Source organism: Geotrypetes seraphini, chromosome 12, assembly GCF_902459505.1.
Source record: "Geotrypetes seraphini chromosome 12, aGeoSer1.1, whole genome shotgun sequence".
Taxonomy (NCBI): Eukaryota; Metazoa; Chordata; class Amphibia; order Gymnophiona; family Dermophiidae; genus Geotrypetes; species Geotrypetes seraphini.
This window is the reverse complement of record NC_047095.1, coordinates 106,084,881-106,105,088: the sequence shown is the minus strand read 5'-3', so window position 1 is coordinate 106,105,088 and position 20,208 is coordinate 106,084,881. Positions and strand designations below refer to the sequence as shown.

The window sequence follows — 20,208 nt, the reverse complement described above, 5'->3', positions numbered from 1 at the left end:
GATGGAGGCTGTGTCTGAATTCAAGAAATCTTTGGATAGGCACATGGGATCTCTTAGAGAGAAGAATAGATAATGGTTACTGCAGATAGTCAGACTGGATTGGCCATTTGGCCTTTATTTGCCATCATGTTACAATATTTCTATACCACACACAATATATTTAGAAAAACCCCACTGTACCAGATGTAATCCGAGACAGTTACCTATTTTTTTTAACAGAGAAAAGACCTCAGTTCTTTCCAGGGATTGTTGTCACCTGGAAAAACTCTATGTTAGCTGTACTATACAGTTACATAGGAAAAAACATCCTTGGTCTACAAAAACTCCGTATGAGAAACTGATATATTCTTTAAATAATATTTTTTAAAATTAGTATTCTCATTTAAAAACTCAATCACAGTTAACAGGAAAATGTATCTTCAAGAGTACTCTATCCTCTGAATGTGGTATAAATCACCACACTATAAAGTTCTATGATCTCACAATACAGTAGTAAAGAGCTTTAGCCAATAGGGAGAGGAGGAGATAGTGTATGCTGCAGATGGGCAGACTGGATGGGCCATTTGGCCTTTATCTGCTATCATGTTTTTATGTTTCTAGGGGAGTAACAGCTGGCACACTGCATCCAGGACCACCCAACTTTGTTGCTTTCCCAAACCAGCAGCAGTAAACTTTTAATTCAACCATCGTGGACCTTCCTGCATGTCCCTATGTCTGCTAATCTACCCCTCTTTGATGTCATTTTTTGTTACATAACAGAGCCGGCAGCCATAGGGAGGTGCAGAAAGGTCCCACGATGGCTGCATTTAAGTTTACAGCTGCAGCTGCTGCTGCTGCTGCTTTGAGACGCATACAGCAGTGTTGGGGATGTGAGTAGGCAGGAAACTGGGTGGCATTGGAGTGGAGGTAGAAGGAGGATAGATGCTGATACAAGCGGGGTGAAGGGAAACAGATGGGATAGATGCAGGATGAAAGTAGATTGGACAGAGAGGAGAAGATGCTGGATGAAAGGGGTGGAGAAAGAGGGTACATGATAGAAGTAGAAAAGAAATTAAAAAAGCCACATGCTGGATGGAGGAAGAGAATAGAGTTAGAGAGATAATAGAGGGGGTGAGGGAAAGAGATGGCAAGAGAGTAATTGAGGACTGGATAGGAAGAAAGAATGCCATCTAGAGAGATGCAGAAAATACATTTAGAAGGAAGCTGAGGGAATAAAAGGGAAGGAAAGTAGAGAAATGCCAGACCAACCCCTAGGGGAGACACACACACACATGATGTAAAATTTTATGAGACATCTCAGGGACACACTCTCTCCCCCTCACTGACCCCTATGATGACTATATGTGATTATAGGAATCATGGAAATAAAGGTCAATTATTGGCATGTTCCCAGAAATACAAGTCCATTCAAGTTCCTCCAGAGTACATACTGGCCATTCCCTTACACATATCCAGAGTAAGGTAGAGTTGGTGGTGGATCAATGCAGAGGCAGTCCGGCAGAGTCACAGGGTCCATGGTGACACAACTACCTTTGAGAGGGAGGCAGAAGCTTTAAAGGGCCCTAATGAGACCCCTGCCATGCCCATGGCTTTGACTAGATGTACTAGGGTGGAGCATTGGCTGGTAGAGGTCTGCCTGGAAAAGGCTTGAAGGGTGGGTTGAGCTGTAGGATCACCAGGGAGGTGACCCTAGGTGATGAGCTGGCCAAGAAGCTCTCTAAGCATGGCCTGCATATTCTCATGAGACTGCTAGGTGGCAGCATGCTCCCCTACCGGATTAGCAAGATGCTGATTCATAATATCTGCCTTCCTGGTGAGAGCATCCAGAGCCGTACTATCTGCTGTTGTGGCTTCTAGGAGCCCCACAATTTTCTCCCATGAGCTGTACCTGGTCCCTGATAGATGGTGTTGGCAATATCCACCAGGTACTGGATATCCAGCTCAAGGGGGCCAGGTTGGTTAAGGCATGACTTGATCTTCACCCAGCTCATCACCCTCAACATCCCCCTGGTATCCCTATTCATTACCATCTCCTCACTCATGTCCCCCTCCACTGCTGCCCTGATGGGATATACCTAAGTTGCAGAGGAGGGGCTGTGCTACACCTGATGTTCTGGGATGAGGAAGGGCTGGCTGAGATGGCCTTTGTATGTGTCCTTCTGCCTCCCATTCATCTCTGGCAGCAGCAAGCAGTTAGAGCAAACACATGGTGTCATCTGTAGGAAGGGAGGAAAACACAACATCAATATGGGCAGACAAGTAAGGAAACAGAACAGGGTAGAGAAAGCTACAGTCTAACACAGACATGGTTTCTTTTCTAAGTTCATAGTTATTTTCAGTATTTAATACCTTGATATTGTCATAGCAACCAAGTAGTTTACCATGGTAGAGCACTGGATACATGGTTTAGGAATATATAGAGAGGGAAGGAAAGAGGGTAGAAGATAGGATATAGAGGAAAGCAGAAAAATCAGTCGAAGAAAATATCAAATATCAATGGGAAAGGGTGGGAGAGGAAAAGAAGTGAGTGCAGAAATTGTCCATTTAATAGTTTTGCTAGGATTAGCTATTGGGATTCATGTTAGCATAAACAGGTTCTAGAAGCATAAATGTGAAACAGCCCAGATTCCTGGGTTCTTAGCAAGAATGCATTGGTTTTTTGATCTTATGTAACTTTACAACCGAATCAATTCGAGGATAAGGATCACAAGACAAGTTATATAGCAATTTTAGAGGACATTTCAAGTCAGACCCAGCACATTCATAGTGTGATAATAGGTATGGGTGTATGTGAAATTGTCTTACCTGTGCGTCTGAATGAGGTGTCCATGCCTCCTTCCTGGTCCAACTACATCCAGTAACTCTCTCTCCAGGGCAGTAATATTTAGGTCTCCACAAGGACCCTGTGCAGCTATAAGCTCTGCCTTTCTGCCCGCCGCATTAGCTGCCACCTTTTTTTTCAATGCCTCTATCTCACAGTGCTGGTGATGTATGGCATTAATCTGATTGTAGAATCAGTGCCAGATAGCTCCAATCCTGTCAGCTTGCCTCCCATAAAGGGCATCATAATTAGCCCTTACTTAGTCAACAGGGATCCTTATCTCACCAGGCAAAAAATTAGGCTGCCTTTTAGGATCCATGTTGCTCAAGTAGGAGCAATTTTCAGTGCTGTATATATAAGCCATTTTGGCGGGAAACCATGCTCATCTCAGTGACTATGACATCAGCTCCGATGATCGTGCCTATCTTATAAAAATGCTGAGGTGCACGTGATGTTTATCTTTAGGACTCCCAGAGTGTGTTTGTGCTTCTGGTGATTTTTAGCGACTGTGGTGATTCTGGTGATATTTTGAGATTTTGCTTTGTCTGTGACACTGTTCTATATCCTATACCTTCTATCTCTGCTGCTCCTTCTCACTCCCTTATAACACCCATACTTCTCTCTATCCTTACTACCTTTGTATTTTTGTTCCCTCTCCCTTTGTGAGTAATTCCTGTGTGAACGTTTCTGTGTGAAAGTATGTTTGCAGCTGGTTGTGAGGGGCTGTGTACAAGTTGCTGTCTTTTGTGTCTAGGTGTGTGTGGAGCTGCAGTCATCTGTTGATGTGTGGTATGTCTGTTGATGTGTGGTGATGGCTGAGTTCTTTGCTTTGTTGTTATATGTGGAGGCTAATAGGTTGATGAGAGGAAGAGGCCAGGGCCAAGCTCAGGAGTGACGACATGTCCGAAGGCGAGCCCGATAACACACACCCAGGGTTTATAGGTCCAGGGTCAACTTCTTAGACAAGACAGATGAGAGGAGCCATAGTTCATTTGTGTGAGCAAGTGCAGGAAAAGCTGGAGCCCACCACCATTCAGGGACAAACAATTCTTGTTCATGTTCGGGTTACCTACAGCCCACTAGCATTTCTTGGCCACTGGAAACATTCCAGAGGACCTCTGGAAGCTGCAGCTGGTATCAGCCAATCATCTGCTTCATGTATAATTTCCAACTTTCTGGATGTGTTTCTCAGAAGTATTTCGATGTATATCACTTTTCCAATGCCTGAGGCAGACCAGCACCAGACAATGTGGGACTTTTATAAGCTAACACATTTTACCTCGATCCTGGGAGCAATTGATTGCACACATGTGGCACTCAGACCACCTGCAGAAAGGGAGAGGCCATTCCATAACAGGTGAGCTTATCATTCAATGAATATGCAGATGGTATGTAATGCCTCTGTGGAGATAATGGATGTGTGTGCCAATTTCCCAGGATTGTGCCATGATGCGTACATTCTGGCACGCTCTGGAATCTATGAGCGATTCCACAGGAGAGAGATCTGAGAGGGATGGCTGCTTGATAAGTACAGATTACTATTCTAAAGAAAGCTTTTGATCATTAACTACATTTTGTCTCCCTTTTAGCACAAGCCTGTGGGCAGCATTGGCTCAGTGTTCTGGGGATGTGTACAGTGCTATGTTTGTGGGTGGGGAGAGGGGCTGTCAACTCTTCCCCTGCCAGTTCTACCTCTTCCTTAAGCAGCCCTTATGATCAGTAGTCTACATTCCAAATGTGTTTGACATGCTCTCTCTTGTCCATGTTCAGGTATGTCAGACCTTCATCTTCATGTGACTGTGCATTGGTATCCTTCTTGTGTAGTTTCTGGCACCATGGTTGTTTAGATTAGGGAGGATTAAACATGTGACTGATATTATGTGAAGTTGAATTTGGTTAAAATTAGAAGACCGCATATGCTATAGATTGTTGGTGAGTGGTCTATTTGTGTGTGCAAAATATGGCCTCAGAAAGTCTGAAGGGCACTATTTTGCTTTATGCCCCATGCCGAAACCAAGTTCTGTCAACTGTGTAGAGTTGTACAGTATATTCCCCCTGTTAAATGCCTGAGGTTGGCGACTTCAAGAACACAGTATGTTCTCTTGCCATAGGCCCTCAGGAATAGAATCGAGTTACCAATGTACATGCTCCAACAGGGAACTTTGCGTGACTTTAAGAGATTATTGAAAAGACATCTGTTCTGCAGTATGAAATATGGATGGGTACTGAGTTTATTGTAATGGTGTAAGTGATGGTCACTGAACCATTGGTGTTTAAATATGTATCAGATGTGTTTATATGTTTTAATTATTGTGTATGTTTTATTTGTGAACTGCTCTGTAAAAAAGTGGGTTGTGTATAAATGAATAAACAGAAAACATAAACATGGTGCAGGTGAGTTGGTGTTTTGCATTCTAAGAGTGTGTAGGTTTCAGTGTCTTCTTCCACATACCAGTGTCCTTGTCCCTGAGCACCCCTTAATGTACCATTTAAACTGATTCCACACTGATATTCTTTTCTTCCTCATGTAGTCTGGACCTTCATTTGGACATACAGTAACATTCTTTGTCGCCACCTGGGGGTGACTTCAGCTCCATATCACCCACCTGTTCCCAGGATCCATCTCATCTTGTCTCCAGCTGCATTGTCATTGCTGCATCCTGCTTTCTTGGACTGTGGGGCTAGGATGTATGCTATGCCATATTTTGGGGTGGCTGGGAGCTGTAGGAAGTAGGTAGGAGTTGATGTTTGGGGACCAGTTGACATGTATTTGCTCACATGTAAAGACAGTAATTCTGTCTCCATACATGTGCAGTTTAATGTGATGTTGGAGGACCAATAAACAGCTTAAACATTATTCTGTAACTTTGTGGTCATGTGTAAAATCAGGAACAGGACATTGAAAAGTTGAAGTATGTCTCATTCCAGACCCAAGTTTACACCATCCCTTGAAATACTATGATGATGTGACCCCTGTTTACTTTCCTTTCTGTCCACTTAACATAATTATAACAGAGGAGTCATGAACAGCCAGAGAAAAACACAAAGGACACCTATATAAACCAACTGTTTTACTTAATATAACTGAAGATATAAATTGTTTTTTGAAATAACATAAACAACAAAGATATAACATTTTTAAAAACTAGTAGGAGGAAATATTTTTTGACTCAGAGAATAGTTAAGATCTGGAATGCATTGACAGAAGATGTTAACGTAGTGGGTTATAATAGGTTTCAACAAATTCCTGGAGGAAAAGTCCATAATTTGCTATTGTGACAGACATGGGGGAAGGCATTGCTTGTCTTGGATTGGTAGCATGGAATGTTGCCTCTTTTGGTTTTTATTCCAGGTACTAGTGACCTAGGTTTGCCAGAATTGGAGGGGGGAGGTAGCCCTCAAGAGCAGCTGGAGTTGCTTCAGGAGGGGGGATATTTTTACAGACAGTGGGAGGGGTCTGGCCCTTTAGCTGGAGCTTGGCCTAGGGCAGCTAAAATGCTGGACTGATCATGCTATAGCCTGTCCAGATGCCTTCTACCTCCAGTAGTTGACATTCCAGGGCCTCCTGTATGGTTCCATCCTCTCCAATACATCAGCAATTCCAGGGGCAGGTACATCTGCAACAGCTGCACCTATCTCTGGAACCCTAAAAGTGAACATAAGAACATAAGAATTTCCACTGCTGGGTCAGACCAGTGGTCCATCATGCCCAGCAGTCCACTCCCACGACAGCCCCTAGGTCAAAGACCAGTGCCCTAACTGAGACCAGCCCTACCTGGGTATGTTCTGGTTCAGCAGGAACTTGTCTAACTTTGTCTTGAATCTCTTGAATCTATAACAGCCTCAGGAAGAGGATTCCGGTTTTCCACCACTCTCTGGTTGAAGAAGAACTTCCTTAAGTTTGTATGGAATCTATTTAACTTTAAAGAGTGCCCTCTCATTCTCCCTACTTTGGAGAGGGTGAACAATCTGTCTTTATCTACTAAGTCTATTCCCTTCAGTATCTTGAATGTTTCAATCATGAACCCTCTTAGTCTCCTCTTTTAAAGGGAGAAGAGGCCCATTTTCTCTAATCTCTCACTGTACGGCAACTCCTCCAGCCCCTTAACCATTTTAGTCACTGTTCTCTAGACCCTTTCGAGTAGTACAATGTCCTTCTTCATGTATGGTGACTAGTGCTGGATGTGTACAATGGCCCGGTACAAAGGCATGATAATCTTTTCCGATCTGTTCTTGATCCCCTTCTTAATCATTCCTAGCATCCTATTTGCCATTTTCGCCACCGCGCATTGCCTGGATGGCTTCATCGACCTATCAACCAGCACTCCCAAGTCTCTTTCCTGGGGGTCTTTCCAAGTAATGCCCCAGACATCCTGTATTCATGTATAAGATTTTTGTTACTGTCATGCATCACCTTACACTTATCCATGTTGAACCTCAATTGCCATTTTGCGGCACAAGTGTCGCGTCTCAAGTGTGTTTATGTCACGTTGTCTCTGTATGATGGAGAGGGTGGGGGAGGATGTAGGAGGCCATGGCCCTGTAGCCCAGACCTCAAAGGCCCCTCCTGAGGCTAGTACAGTTCCTCCTGAAGGGGGACAGAGGGGGAAATGGGTTGGATGGGGCAGTCACAGTGGGGGCAGAGGTATCGGAGAAGGGGGTTGAGTGGGGGCAGGGGCAGACACAAGGAGGGGAGAACCTTCCTCCTTTTCCTTATCATCTTCCACCTGTATTATGTTCAGCTCTGCCTCTTCATCTTCTTCTTCCCACTCTACTTTTTCTTCATCTTCCTCTTTCCCCTCCAACTCTTCTTCCTCTTCCACCTCCCCCTCTATTTCCTGCTCTTCAGGACCAGCCACTGGACCTGGTCCAGGGGATGCTAGTTTTACAGCAGCTACACAGGAGATAAACATAGAAAGCAGTTACAGTCAGATATCACTATAGCCCACATTTATGGGAGATAACAGAAACCTAAACATTCTACAATATTAGTTGAGAGTCTGTGGAAAGATGCATTACTGACCAGTGGTGTGGCTCAAGATTCTGTTCTTGGGCCTGTTCTTTTTAACATTTTTATAAGCGATATTGCTGAAGGGCTGTCAGGTAAGATTTGCCTATTAGCAGCTGATACTAAAATCTGCAGAGACCCAAAGGAACAGTACAGTTTAGAGGGTGAAGAACTTATGTGCACGACCAAAGAGCAGGACTTGGGTGTGATTATATATGATGATCTTAAGGTGGCCAAACAGGTTGAAAAGGTGATGTTGAAAGCTAGAAGGATGCTAGGATGCTATGGAAGAGGTATGGAAAGTAGGAAAAAGGAAGTATTGATGCCCCTATATAAGACTCTGGTGAGACCTCAGTTAGAATATTGTGTACAATTCTGGAGACCACACCTTCAAAAAGATACAAAAAGGATGGAGTCGGTCCAGAGGAAGGCTACTAAAATGGTGTGTGGTCTTCATCATAAGGCGTATTGGAACAGACTTAAAGATCTCAAGCTGTATACTTTGGAGGAAAGGTAGGAGAGGGGAGATATGATAGAGACGTTAAATACCTACATATACTACATATATGCTGATGATATCTCTATTTTAATTCCGCTGAATAACATGACCAACGAAACTTTAGAACACATTACCCATATCAAGACTGAAATCGAACAGTGGACAATCAATTTTAAATTGAAATTAAACACAGAATAGACAAAAGTTTTCCTGGCAATTCCAAAGGATAAAATTACCAGAACATCTTTACACCTAAATGGTCACAATTACCCAATAACAAAAACCATAAAAATACTAGGAGTCACATTAGACATCCGCCTGACCATGATCGAACACACAAACCTAGTGGCAAAAAAGTGCTTTTATGCACTATGGAAATTGAAGACCATTAAAAAATATTTAGACCCTCTATCTTTTAGACTTTTGATTCAGACATTGGTCCTTTCCACATTGGACTACTGCAACATCATTTTTGTGGGTTTACCTAAAAAAAATTAAGAATAGTGTAGAACACAACCGTCCGCTTAATATTCGGACTAAAGAAAAGCGAGCATGTTAGCCCCTACTACAAACTGCTACACTGGTTACCAATGGAGGCGCGAATAATGTTCAATTTCTCTTGCCTATGCTTTAAACTGGTGTGGGGAATGGCCCCTACCTTTCTCTTACCACATTTCGAGCTACACATTCCCAGTAGAACAACCAGAAATTCCAATCTTTTTGCCTACCCAATGATCCCTGATTGCAAATACAGATCCTTTATGGACAGAACTTTGAAGTCTCAAGCTAGCAAACAGCAGACCTGGCTAGGCAACTACATCAGCAGAGCTAGGCTGAACTACGTCGCTTTTCGGAAAGAAATTAAAACAGCACAATTCAACAGATTTATCTCCTAATCAGTTACCAGTTCTAAACGATTAACTCCATGCTGATAACTTGAGAAATATGTGTACTGTACAATCTGTATTGTATCGTATCGTATTTTACTAATTGTAATCTGTAATTCACTGACTGTACTGTATCATCCTCGCCATTTGTATTCTGTAATTTGCTGACTGTCCAGCTCTCTTCACCGTGAACCGCCTAGAAGTCATAAGATTATGGCGGTATAGAAGAAATAAAGTTATTATTATTATTATTACATAATGTAAATGTGCATGAGTTAAGTCTCTTTCATTTGAAAGGAAACTGCAATGAGAGGGCATAGGATGAAGTTAAGAGGTGATAGGCTAAGGGGGTAATGTAAGGAAATACTGTTTGATGCATGTAGTGATGCATGTCTAATTCAAGAAAGCATGGGATTGGCATGTGGGATCTTTAAGAGAGAGGAAGAGCTAATTGTTACTGCAGATGGGCAGACTGGATGGGTCATTTGGCCTTTAATAATAATAAATAATAAGTTTATATACCGCAGGTCCATGAAGTTCTATGCGGTTTTCAAAGATTAAAAGATGGTACAAATTGAATGAACTTAACAGAGGTGAAAAACAGTGGTTAACAGTTCAAAGGAACCGTTATTGAAGAAAAAGAATTGTACGGGTCAGCTGTCTAGATACTTCAGGAACAGATATGTTTTTAGGCGTTTCCTAAATTCCCCATAAGTGGAAAGCGTAAGCAATTATTCTAGATTTTTGCCCCATAATGCTGCTTGGTGTGAGCGAAGGTATCGGTTGTGTCTTTTGAGTTTACATCCTCCAACTGGGGGGGAAACGAAGTTCAAGTGTGTGCTTCTCTTATATCTGTTAGCTGAAAAGGAAAAAAGGTCAGTTATATATTTAGGGGCTAGGCCATATAGTACTTTAAAGCAGAAACAGGCAAACTTAAACTTTACGTGTGCCTCCATCGGTAGCCAATGCAGCTGTCGGTAGTAAGGTGTCACGTGGCCAAACTTCCTCAGCCCGAAAATCAGTTTGACTGCTGCATTTTGTATTAATTGGGAAAGAATAAGCTCTACAGGAGTGATGGACTGCACCTGAGCACGACTGGGACGAGGATGCTGGCACGCAACGTCCAGTGCGTCATAGATTTGGCTTTAAACTGAGGAAGAGGGGAAAGCCGACAGTCGGTCTGACACATCGGACAAAAGTACCAAATAAGGATACTGAGCAAGGACGGTGTAAAAGAGGGCTCAGGACTGAGTGAGATTTTTTTGGAAAAGGACCTAAGGAAGCAATACAAGGGCCCAGGGCCAGGGACATTGAGCAAGGACATTGTAAAAGAGGGCTCGGGACTGAGTGGGAATTTTTGGAAAAAAGACCTAAAGAAGCAATACAAGGGCCCAGGGCTAAGGACATTGAGCAAGGACATTGTAAAAAAGGAATCCGGGCTGAGTGGGAAACTTTGGGGAATGGACCCAAGGACGCAATGCAGAGGACCAGGGCCAAGGATATTGAACAAGGGCACTGTAAGAGAGGGCTCAGGACTGAGTTGAAACTTTTAGAAAAAGGACCTAAGGATAAATCGCAGGGGTCTAGAGCACAAATGGAATTGGTAAGCAGGACTAACAGAGAACAACGGAATCCAGAGGGACAACCAAAAATGGGGAAACAGGCTGAGGACGAAACAGATACACCACAGGAGGAGGATGACCGAGATGAGGCTTGGGGACTAACAACTCACGAGGGGGACGCCAGGAGTGCCAAACCGCGAGGAAAACCAGCAGGAAAGGCGAACAACTGGGACTTGCATTGCCTATACACCAATGCTAGGAGCCTAAGGACTAAAATAGGAGAGCTGGAAGTCTTAGCCAGCAAAAAGGGCCTAGACATAATTGAAGTCACAGAAACATGGTGGACTGATGACAATAAATGGGATGTGGCTTTACCAGGGTTCAAACTCTACAGGAGAGATAGGTCACATAAAAAGGGTGGAGGAATAGCACTATATATAAAAGATTCCATACCGTCAACCAGGATGGAAACAACAGTAAGAGCGGATGACTTGGAATCGCTATGGGTTAAGCTACCAGGAGGAACAGGAGCAGACATAAAATTGGGTCTGTACTATCGCCCACCTGGACAATCGGAAGAAATCGACCAGGACCTGGAGGCCGAACTGAGGCAGCTATGCAAAAGCGGAAGTGTGGTGGTGATGGGGGACTTCAACCACCCGGGAATAGACTGGAGCATCAGGCACTCAAACTGTTTGAGGGAGACCAAATTCATGGAGGTCACGAGGGACTGTTTCATGGAACAGCTGGTCAGGGAACCAACACGGGGAGATGCCACTCATGACCTAATTTTCAACGGGCAAGGGGGACATGCTAAGGAGGTGGCAGTACTAGCCCCACTAGGAAACAGCAATCACAACACGATCCAGTACAGGCTAGAAATTGGATCATCAAAGGTGAAAAGAACCACAACGACAGCACTCAACTTCAAAAAAGGGAATTATGATGCCATGAGGAAAATGGTGGGAAAGAAACTCAATGATACCGCAAGGAAGATGGAGTCCGTAGAAAAAGCCCGGACCCTACTCAAGGGCATGGTGCACGAAGCACAGAACCTGTGCGTCACCAAGTTCAGGAAAGGGTGCAAAAAAAATAGAACAAAAAACCCAGTGTGGATAACAAATGAAGTGAAAAAGGCAATGTGACAAGAAGGCATCATTCAAAAAATGGAAAAAGGATCAGAGGACAACCATAAGGAGCATAAAAAACACCAAAAGAGTGTCACCGAGTGGTTAGGAAAGCAAAAAGAGAATATGAAGAGAGACTGGCGGGGGAAGCAACAAACTTCAAATCATTCTTCAGGTACGTCAAGGGGAAGCACCCAGCTAGGGAGGAAGTGGGACCCTTAGATGATGGAGACAGCAAGGGAGCGGTAATAAAGGAAAAGGAGATAGCGGACAGGTTAAATGAGTTATTCACGTCAGTTTTCACGAGGGAGGACACAACCAACATTTCGGAACCCAAGGAGATCGTAAAAGGAGACTAGGATGAAAATCTGGTCCAACTAGAGGTGAGCAAGATGGATGTCCTCAGGCAGATAGACAGGCTAAGGAGCGACAAATTGCCAGGTCCAGACGGCATTCACCCAAGTGTACTCAAGGAACTAAGGAACGAAATAGCTGAGCCACTTTGACAAATATGCAACCTATCCTTAAAAACTAGAGAGATTCCAGAGGACTGGAAAATAGAAAATGTCACGCCCATCTTCAAGAAAGGCTCAAGGGGAGACCCGGGAAACTACAGGCCGGTGAGCTTGACCTCGGTCCCGGGAAAGATGATGGAAGCACTGATTAAAGACAGCATCTGGGAACACATCGAAAACAATGGGCAGCTAAAGTCGAGCCAGCATGGATTCTGCAAGGGCAGGTCATGCCTCACGAACTTATTATACTTCTTTGAGGGGGTAAACATCCAGATGGATAAAGGGGAATCCATAGACATCATTTACCTTGACTTCCAAAAAGCCTTCGACAAGGTGCCACACGAAAGACTGCTAAGGAAGCTATGGAACCACGGGGTGCAAGGGGAGGTCCGCTGATGGATCAAAAACTGGCTGGCGGACAGGAAACAGAGGGTTGGAGTAAAGGGCCATTACTCAGACTGGCAATGGGTCACGAGCGGAGTTTCGCAGGGGTCGGTGCTGGGACCACTTCTGTTCAATATATTTATCAATGACCTGGAGGCGGGAACAAAATGTGAGGTTATTAAATTTGCGGATGACACTAAATTGTACAGCAGGGTCAAAACCATGGAGGACTGCGAAGACCTCCAAAAATATCTGACAACGCTGGAAGAGTGGGCCAAAAAGTGGCAAATGAGCTTCAACATAGGGAAATGCAAGGTCATGCATGTTGGGAAAAAGAACCCGATATTCACATACAAGATGGGGGGATCACCACTAGGGGTGAGCACCCGTGAAAGAGACCTGGGAGTGATGGTAGACACAACATTGAAGGCGTCGACGCAGTGCGCCACAGCCTCAAGGAAAGCAAACAAAATGTTGGGTATCATTTAGAAAGGTATCACGACCAGGACGAAGGAAGTCATCCTGCCATTGTATCGTGCAATGGTGCGCCCACACCTGGAGTACTGTGTTCAGTACTGGTAGCCGTACCTCAAGAAGGACATGGCGGTACTTGAGAGAGTCCAGAGAAGAGCTACTAAGCTAATAAAGGGTATGGGGGACCTCTCATATACTGACAGACTGAAAAAGCTGGGGCTTTTCTCGCTGGAAAAGCGACGACTTAGAGGAGACATGATAGAAACCTTTAAGATCATGAAGGGCATAGAAAAAGTGGACAGGGACAGATTTTTCAAACTATGGGGGGCCACAAGTACAAGGGGACACTCAGAGAAATTGAAAGGGGAGAGGTTTAGAACAAATGCCAGGAAATTCTTTTTCACCCAGAGGGTGGTGGATACATGAAACGCACTACCGGAGGATGTGATAAGCAGAAGCACCCTACAGGGCTTCAAAGAAGGTCTGGACAGGTACCTGGAGGACAAAGGGATAGAGGGGTACAGATAAGAGTAGAGGTAAGGTTATAAGGATAGGATTAGAGGTAATTTATAAAATTAGTCAGAGACCACTGTTCAGGCAGTGGGCCTGATGGGCCGCCGCGGGAGCGGACCGCTGGGCAAGATGGAGCTCTGGTCTGTCTCAGCGGAGGCAACTTCTTGTGTTCTTATGTAATTGTAATCGTTGCATATTATTTTGGGAAATTGCTAAATAGGCGATGTTATAGTAATCAAGTTGACTCAGTACAAGGGATTGTACCAGAACTCTAAATGCTGACATATCAAAATATGCTCTAATGGATCGAACTTTCCAGAGAGTGAAAAAACCCTTTCTGATCAAGGAGTCCACTTGGTCTTTCATGGTTAAGCACTGATCTAGTGTTACACCCAATACCTTCATAGTAGTCTGAATAGGATAACTAAGTTTATTGATACATAGTGGTGTTTTGGTGTCAAGTGGATGTGGCGAAGCTACAAAAAATTTTGTTTTTTCTGAATTAAGTTTGTTTGAATTCAGTCATCCATTGCTCCATCAAATTTAGTGCTTCTGCCATGATGTTTCTATGTTTCTAGGGTATGACTTCAGAGGGAGAGATCTTGCAGGCACAACATCAGGTTGGAGGTTACTGCTCACACAAGGAACATTACAGTGATATAGAGGAAAGGAAAGAGCATGCAGGAGGCACGGAAGAAGCATTAAGGGGTGGAGATGGGATGGGGAGGGGCACCACAGGCCCAGGCGGTTCATAGACAAAACTGCCGAAGACAAAGGCGCGCGCCGACAACTAAGCGCAAGACAGAAGCGCGCGCCAAAGAAAAAGAGTGTTTTTGGGGATCCGACGGGGGTTTTTGTTGGGGAACCCCTCCACTTTACTTAATACAGATCACGGCGGCATTGTGGGGGGTTTGGGGGTTTGTAACCGCCCTCATTATACTAGAAACTTAAGTGCCTCTAAAATCACCTACATTGGTATAATTCCAGTGTATTTTATTTCAGCACTGGTAGCCACTTTTGACACAGGTTTTTTTCCATTTCTAATGGTGCTTTTCTTAGAACACCTACATTTTGGGCATTGTTTACAGAATTTCCCTTTAAATCTATTCACTGTGGATATCCTGCAAACCTGACTGACATGGGGGAGATCCAGGACTGAGTTGGAAAACAGTGGTTATAGTATGTTACCATTCCCCTGCTTCATACTCCCTCACAATGTCCGAATTAGCCTTAACCTAGGTAACACCTCCTTAGTGAGAAGTGACATAGGCAGTAAAAGTCAGAGAAGTAGCTACCAGAAGCATTTAAGGCAGAGCCATAGCTAGGTTCAGGAAGCCCAGAAGAGGAGAAGGAAGATGTAGGGCCAGCATACTCCTTGACTTCAGGACCCAGAAGTCCTCTTGGCTGAAGTAAACTAATTCTGTGTATTAACTACATTTGAGCCTGGTTCTGAAGTCTGGCAAAGACAAGATCTCACTATCTGTTTGGTATAGGATTTTTACTAGCAGTTTAAGTTTGGGGTTAAGCTGTAGGAGTTCCAGCCTCTGCTTACAACTTCAGTGTCAGTAGGTGCCACTGTTCTACATAGCCATAAATGCCATACTTTTTTGTGCTTAGGGTCCTTGGTAGCCACAATTCTGTATGGAACACCTATGTGTGAGTGGCAAGTGGCACACTGAGGTTATGGGATCAAATGGTAGCATTGCTCCTTTTAAAAGTAAGCATTCATTGGAAGTACAGCTCAGATATATCGATCAGTCCTTCTTACTTCCATTGCTTTCGATGAAAACACCCAAGAATTAAATCTAGAACAGTGTTTGCATGGATCTCAGTATTCCCATCCTGTCCCTGCAAGCTCTGCCTTAACTGCACAAGCCTGGTAAGAATGCAGCGAGAGGTAAAATTTTATCACCCAAAGGGGGTTAGGGGGACAGATGTCTTAGGGTTTTCCAGGTTTTACCTCCCTTGCTTTCAATTGATATAAAACCCAGGTGTCTCAATCCATCCTCCCTTTTCTACAGCCATATGGTAACTCTAGTTATATTACTAACATTAAACTTATACTTACAGATCTTGAGTACGAGGCTTCCTCATTAAACCTCCTGGTCAACCTCTCCCAGGTCCTTCTGTAACATAAAATGACATACAAATTCATTTTTATACTGCTATACAGCCAATAATATGCATTACTCATCCATACAGTTACAAAAGAAAACATAGAATTGGAAGTAATTTAATACCTTACCTGTATCAGAGATAACTCCTTCTGTGGCCTGGGATCACAAAATAGTGGTGCTCTTTTTGAATAAAGAAGCTGACCAGGAGTTTTGAATCAGCCAAAGGAAAGTTGGGCTGTCTTGCCAACATGATGGAACTTTGTGCATCTGTGCTTATGATGTAATGACATGCACACTGACATCATAAGGCACTATAGCACTTTCATTTTCAAAGCACCTATAAAATAGCCACCTAGACATGCCTATTTAACAAAGCTGCTTTCCAATTAGTTCAGTGCCGCTTAGTGCGATTCAATATAGAGCACCTAATTTTTTTGTGAATCATGTTAAGTGGCACCTATATTGGTGCCTATCTTTTTGGTGCTTCTTATAGAATTTTCCCCTTATAGAGTCAACAGCCAAAGAGGTGGTGTCCGACATGAGGTTCCATTTGCACATCATTAATGGTTATTTTTGTGGACTTTTTGTGACATACGGATGTTTTGATAATATTGTCTGGATTTTTATATCAATAAATTGTCATCTATCAAATGACTCCTGAGACATCCAGAGACTTTGTTCCACCTCTTTGGCTTTTGTATATACCAGCAAGTTTGAAACATAGGTCCTCCTTCCTTTTGTTCTGACTCCATATAGACTATACTGAATACCCCTGTTTACTAGCATTGCTCATTGCTTCAAACATCTCACCCCACTCTTATGCCTTCACTGGTTGCCTGTCCAATATTGCATTCCTTTCAGAATCCTTTGACTAATCCATAAGATGCTTCATTCCGGTCAACCTTCCTATCTATCATCCCTGTCAGTCCCCTTCCCAAGTCCAACATTCCCTTGATGGAAACCATTTGATTCTCCCTAACCCAAAACAGGCCTATTATGAATCTTTCAAGAACCTCAGCTTTCATTGCCCCAGAAAGATCTCTCTCCCTACGTCTAGAACCAACCTTTTCCAAATTTAAGTTACTTAAAAGTGACCTGTTTAAATGGATCCTCCCACACGATCGCCTTCTCATTGATGGTAAAATCCTTTCCCAGTGGAGCATAAGGGTTATAACTTCCAACTATTTCATTTCTCCATGTATTATTGGGTAGCAAGTAGATATTTCTAATATCATATCCAGTGGCAAGATCACCGTTCTCATCAAAAAACATTTCCTCACCCAGAACGTTCTTAAAATGCCGGTTCTTTAGATAATGATGAAGCTAATAGAAAAGCAAATTAATTTTATTTGTGAAAATAATCACAGGGATACACTGCTAACTTGAAGCACATACAATCTGCTCCTGATTTTATGAATGGGTTTCCTTTTGAAGCAACATGGAACAGTCACATTTGTTTGCTTACATGTCATTTCCGAAATTAAACTACAGAAAAAAACTGCACTAGACAAGTTGGCGAATTTGTATTTAATTTCCTGCCGTATAGAAATTTCAAACATTTTCAGTTTGGTTCATCTTTGGACTTAAAACCATTTCCATTGTTCACTTCATTCTTTATCATTAAAATCAATGGGGAAATCAATTTTGCACATGGCTGCCTAATAGCTGGTCTCTGGGCTCCACCTGGGGAAAATTTACACTTTTAGTTACTCTGCAGTCAAAGCTCAAACAGTATCCCTATGGAGAGCAAGGAAAGGTTGTGAAGGTGAAATGAGCAAAAGCAAGCTATAGTTACCTGGAAAGAGAAGACAAAGCAGGTGGGGCACAGTATGGGGCAGACCACCTACCTACATCAGAATTGTAATATGTAGCCACCTGTCCCCTGGGGGCTCATAATATGCCAATTATCCTATACCAATGATGTCACCAGAGAGCAGGTCACAGAGAAGGCTGGGCCTGATAAGGCTACATGGTGTATGTCATAAGCAGTGGTGGAAACCTGAAATGCTGATCCACCAATCCAGTTCCATCCAAGTTCCCATTACAGGTGTCCCTAACCAAACTCCCTATGTACACAGGTGCACTGTTGGCCCCAAGTAGGAGGCTACATGTACAGATATTGGTCATATTTCACCTACACTAAACATTTCCCTATCTGTTCCTCATAGCCTGCACCTGGATTCCAGCCCCCTAAAGTCTCTTCACCCTGCAGACCCACACTCATTTGGAAAACTGCCTACAGGTCCTCAAAGTACAGGAGTGTTGTCTAACACTAGCAACTTGTCAGATACCAACCAGCAGTATGCATAGGCAGTGCCTAGACTAGAGTTTGCTCTCCATTCAGCATGTTTCCTTGCCCCAACCAACATGGCAGATAGTTTTGGAAGAGACAAGTGCATCATATCTACATTTTTGCAATGATAGACATTGGAGGTGAAAGAAGGGAATCATACTTTACCTTAGGACAAGCAGGCAGCATTTTCTCACATGTGGGTGACATCATCCAGAGATCCCGGTACAGACAGTGTTAATACTACACTGTTGCTTTAAGTTTTTAGAAACTTATGACTGCCCACACCATGCACATGTGAGTGTCTTCCTGCGTGATGTTACCTCATGGCTCCTTAGTTCTTCATTTCCGTGTATCAAAATTATGTTCTTACCTGTTAATTTTATTTTATTTAGATGCAGCAGATGAATCCAGAGACCAATGGGATAGCACACATCTACCAGCAGGCGGAGATAGAGAAACTGATTAACAGGTGGTCCTATTGGCTGGCACTCCTCCTGTATCTTCAGTATAGCTCCTTGCCCAAGCATCCGTAACCATCAATAGGAATAGCATGTAAAAAACATCTTTCCCATAACAAATCTCAAAAGGCAATAATACAGAATACAACCATCAATAACAACAAACTTCAAAAGTTGCAAAAGAAAAACCAATAGACAATATCTAGAAAAGGTGGGGCTCTAAATTCATCTGCTGCGTCTAAATGAAAGAAAATTAACAGGTAAGAACATAATTTTTCCTTCTTTAGCAACAGCAACAGATGAATCCAGAGACCAATGGGATGTAGCAAAGTAATCCTCAATCTGGGTGGGAAGCAAACGCCGCCTCCGCAACAACTGAAGCACTAAATGTATCCACCGCATGCGCCTCCACATCCAACCGGTAATGCTGAGATAAAGCACTCTCGGAAGACCAAGTAGCCGTGAGACAAAACTCCTCCAAGGAAAAAACCTCTGGACCGATTCTAAGAAGTAGCCATCACTCTGGTGGAATGGTCATGAAGTTCTTTCGCCAACTGCTTCCCTGCTATCAAGCAAGCGTAAATAATGTCCTCCTGAACCCATCGAGAGATGGAGGCTTTGGACGCCGCCACACGTTTGAGGCGTCCCTTGAAGAATACAAAAAGGTGATCTAAACAACTAAAAGTCATTATAAACCTAGCTCGAGGAGAACGCTATGCACTTTCAAAAAATGCAGTGAATAAAAGCATGGCTCCCCATTTCTCCTTCCAGGAAGAAGGAAGGAAAAGTGAGAGTGTCATAAAAGAAAGGATGACACCTCCTTAGAAAGAAATTGTGGTACCGTCCGAACTGACACCCCAGATTTTGTAAATCAGAAATAGGAATCCCCGCCGAACAAGGCCTACAACTCAGAAAACTGCTGAGCTGAAGCAATGGCCACAAGAAACCTCGTGTTCAACGGCACAGCCCTTTAGAGTCTCAAAAGACAAGGATTATATGAAGCCTTCGGTAAACTGCGAAGAAGTACCTTAAGACTGTACTCCAGTCAGGGCTTTTTAAGAGGTGTACGAATATACCGTACTCCGTTTAGGAACTGAACTACTTGAAGCTGAGAAGTAAGTGAAGAGCAATATACCTAGCCCTTGTAACAAGCTAAGAATGACACTTAAAGCTGAAGGGAATTGAACGCTAAGCCCTTGACAATATACTTGTGCCAAAAAAGAACTCTGGAAGGGTGCAAATATTGAGAAGTACTCAAGAAAGGAAAAACCTCCAAAAGGAAGCAGAAGCCACAGGTGAATACGTCTATATCGCGTGGATAAGAGAAGAAACAACCTGCTTCGCATAACCCTTACACGTCAGCCATGACTTTTCAAAAGCTAGGTCGTATTACCAAAGTAGTATGAATATCCATGTTGATCGGACCCTAGGGGAGCAAATTCAGAGATACTAGGAAACTCAACAGTCTGGCTGTCAAAAGACTCATCAGGTCCGCATAGCAAAGATGGCGCAGCCAATCCAGAGATTCTACAAATACTGTGCCCTGAAAC

The 20,208-nt window shown here is 43.3% G+C and overlaps 1 pseudogene; it reads right to left on the bottom strand.

The window, feature by feature from the left end:
- Window positions 1-20,208, bottom strand: part of LOC117346242 — a 78,835-nt pseudogene that overhangs the window by 16,060 nt on the left and 42,567 nt on the right.